This window comes from Colobus angolensis, unplaced genomic scaffold (genome assembly GCF_000951035.1).
Source record: "Colobus angolensis palliatus isolate OR3802 unplaced genomic scaffold, Cang.pa_1.0 Scaffold7, whole genome shotgun sequence".
NCBI classification, from domain to species: domain Eukaryota; kingdom Metazoa; phylum Chordata; class Mammalia; order Primates; family Cercopithecidae; genus Colobus; species Colobus angolensis.
This window is the reverse complement of record NW_012120709.1, coordinates 5,260,985-5,264,326: the sequence shown is the minus strand read 5'-3', so window position 1 is coordinate 5,264,326 and position 3,342 is coordinate 5,260,985.

The following is a 3,342-nucleotide window of genomic DNA, read 5'->3' as shown; positions in this document are numbered from 1 at the left end:
AAAAAAATTTCTATTTTATACTTATTCCTTATAGTCTACCCAATTCCCCTGGCTGTAAGCTGGCTCCTGTGTATGCTGCTTCTGTGACAGCAAATAGTGTATATAAGAAAGGAGTAAAAATTAATCTATTTCCGCAAATCCTGAGAGGATTATTTATGTATCCAAAACATTAGTCAAACTAGCACATAGGTAAGTTCTATTAGAAGCACCATGATCCAGGAAAGTGCCCCTGATCTGCATGTATAAATCTTCCCTGTGTCACTGTAACTTCTTTTTTACCTTCATGTATTGACTTTTGAAATAATCAACATACTGACACTCATCATTTAATAAGATAATGATTTGAAGATTACTCAGGAAAATGTGTATTAACAGGAAAAATTTGGCACTAATATTTGTAACCCCTGCTTCTTAATCAGTAGAATTTTCCATCAAAATTAAATATTCATTAAGAAAAATATTTTGGCCTGTCGCGGTGGCTCAAGCCTGTAATCCCAGCACTTTGGGAGGCCGAGACGGGCAGATCACAAGGTCAGGAGATCGAGACCATCCTGGCTAACACGGTGAAACCCCGTCTCTACTAAAAAATACAAAAAAAAACTAGCCGGGCGAGGTGGCGGTCGCCTGTAGTCCCAGCTACTCGGGAGGCTGAGGCAGGAGAATGGCGTGAACCTGGGAGGCGGAGCTTGCAGTGAGCTGAGGTCTGGCCACTGCACTCCAGCCCGGGCGACAGAGTGAGACTCCGTCTCAAAAAAAAAAAAAAAAAAAAAGAAAAAAATATTTTACTCGCTTTGTGTATTATCAGAAAATGGCAATTTCCCCACACCTCAACTATCAAGTCCTCGTACTAAAAAATCAAGTGTAAAACACTTGGCTTCTATAAACTTTATGATTACCAGAAGAACCTTAACTTAAAGCCTTCCCTTAGTGACCTCCAGCTAAGCCTTCTGGGTGGAGGAAGTGGGAAGAGATGAGTCCATCTATTCAGAGTTGAGCTGGGTTTGGTTATGACAGCACTCTACAGGTTCTGAATTTCCATAGTGGCACTCAGTGCTTAGGGTGGTTAGTTAGAGGCATTTTTATTTTGTTTTGTTTTTATTTGCCCCCCATGTCTGCTCCATTTTCAGCTTTTGATCTTTTCTTTGTGCTGTTCTTCGTGCCTTTCTCCACGTTCTTGCCCTGCTTCCAGGTATACACAGCTGTCTCTGGTTCTTCAGTGCTTATTGACTTGGTGGTAGAGAGGGTTGGATGTTAGATAGGGACTTTCTTTCTTCTGATTAAGTCTGAGTATTAGGCAGATACCTCATCCTGAGGGTCAGGTGTAGGAGTTCCGTCAGGGTGGTGGGAGAAATTATAAGAGGAAATTATAGAAAGAAGCAAACCTCCTTGGAAGGCCAGAAGATTTTGCAAAAGCTTCAGAAAATGATTTGGCTGAAGACAGCCAGATTCTCTTATTCAGTGCCTGATAGCTTAGGTTAGATAACAACAGGATGTAAAGAAGCTGACCTGGATACATTCGTTTACTTGGACCTTGGAACCTGGCCTTTAATCATCCTCATGCAGGACTGCTCTTTCTGATGGGGGTGACCATGTCAATCACCCACAAGTGTGTTGACTCAAAGCCTTTGTCATTAAATCTGTATTAAATAAATGCCCACAGTGCCAGCTTGTCAGGGCCGTGGCTGCTTCAACTCTTTCTGTGAGTGGCCCAGTCCCCTAGCCTACTCTTTCACTGGATACCTGTGTCTGAATGCATTTTTTCATTCATTGCTCTGTCAGGATCTGTGGGTCTGACCTGGCAGGTGGTGCCCTGCATGAGGAATGCTGCAATGGATCCTGATGAAACCTTTGGAAATGAAGGTGAAGAGACTGTGCAGTCAGTAAGTCAGTAAGTCACTGTTGCCTGCTCGGAATTTCCAAGTTTGAGGGAAGTGTTCAGGCTAGGGTTTCATCATGGGACAACAGTTATCAGCTCAACAGCAACAGTATATAAAAGTATTGAAACAGCTGCTTAAAGCTAGTGGAGCCTCAGTTTCACAGGCTGAATTAAGGAACCTAATACAAACTGTTGTTTTCCATAACCCATGGTTCCCAGAAGAAGGCACACTAGGTGTAGAGCTCTGGGAAAAAGTGGGGAGAAAACTTATCATACACAAGGGCAATGGGTCATAGTGACATCTCTAACATTATGGGCTTTAGTTAGGCTGGCTCTGGTCCCACTCTACACAGAAAAGCCTAAAAGAGAAGGGAGAAGGAACTGTTACCTACCTTACTGTCTCCATCTCCCTCAGCCTTGCCATTTCTGGGTAAAAATAACAAAGAGGAAACAGAGGTTTTGCCTTAGCCCCCTCTTCCAATAAACTAGAAAAAAGACAAGGGATATGCTACAGCTATGGGACTCTGTCTTAGGCAAACAGCATTAGAAGGGAGCTCTTATCCTGCCGGCCAATGCAAGATCAACAAGGCAAACAGGTAAAAAAGAACGGCATTAGAGAAAACAGAGCCTCTAGCCCATTTATAAAAGGGTTAATTGAGGTCAATCTACAGACCTCTTTCTAATAACGGCCACTGTTATTCCTCTGCTACCTTTGACATGGCTCTCTCAAAATCCTATTTGGGTAGAACAGTGAGCTTTAAAGGGAGAGAAATTATAAAGAGCCCATGAGACTTTTGAGGAAAAATTAAAAACTGGCCATATAGAACCATCCAACAGCCCTTGGAATTTGCCCATTTTCATCATTCCCAAAAAGTCTGGTAAATGGAGACTTTTGATGACTTACATGCTATCAATGCTAATTTGCAACCTATGAGTCCCCTTCAGCAGGGGCTCCCCTCCCCTGTGGTGATTCCTCGAGATTGGTCTGTAATTGTTATTGACTTAAAAGACTGCTTTTATACTATTCCCTTGCAAACAGGACAGAGAAAAATTTGTGTTTACAATACCAGCTATCAGTAATGAAAGGCCAGCTTGCCAATTTCACTGGAAACTGCTTCTTCAAGGAATGTGGAGCAGTCCTACCATGTGTCAGCATCATGTAAATCAGGCTTTGCTCCCCAGTAGAAAAGAATTTCCTAATTGCAAGATTATTCATTTTATGGATGATATTTAAGTAGCAGCCCCAATGAAGCCAGTAGTTTTAAAGTTATATGCCTCTGTTGTAAAGAATACACAGTTAAGAGGCTTAATCATAGCACCTGAAAAAGTACAGATGTCTTCTTGAAAATATCTTGGGTACATACTAACTTCCCAGTCAGTAAAACCTCAAAAGATTAAATTAAATACTAGCAACTTACACACCTTAAATTATTATCAAAAATTACTAGGCCACATTAACTGGCTTC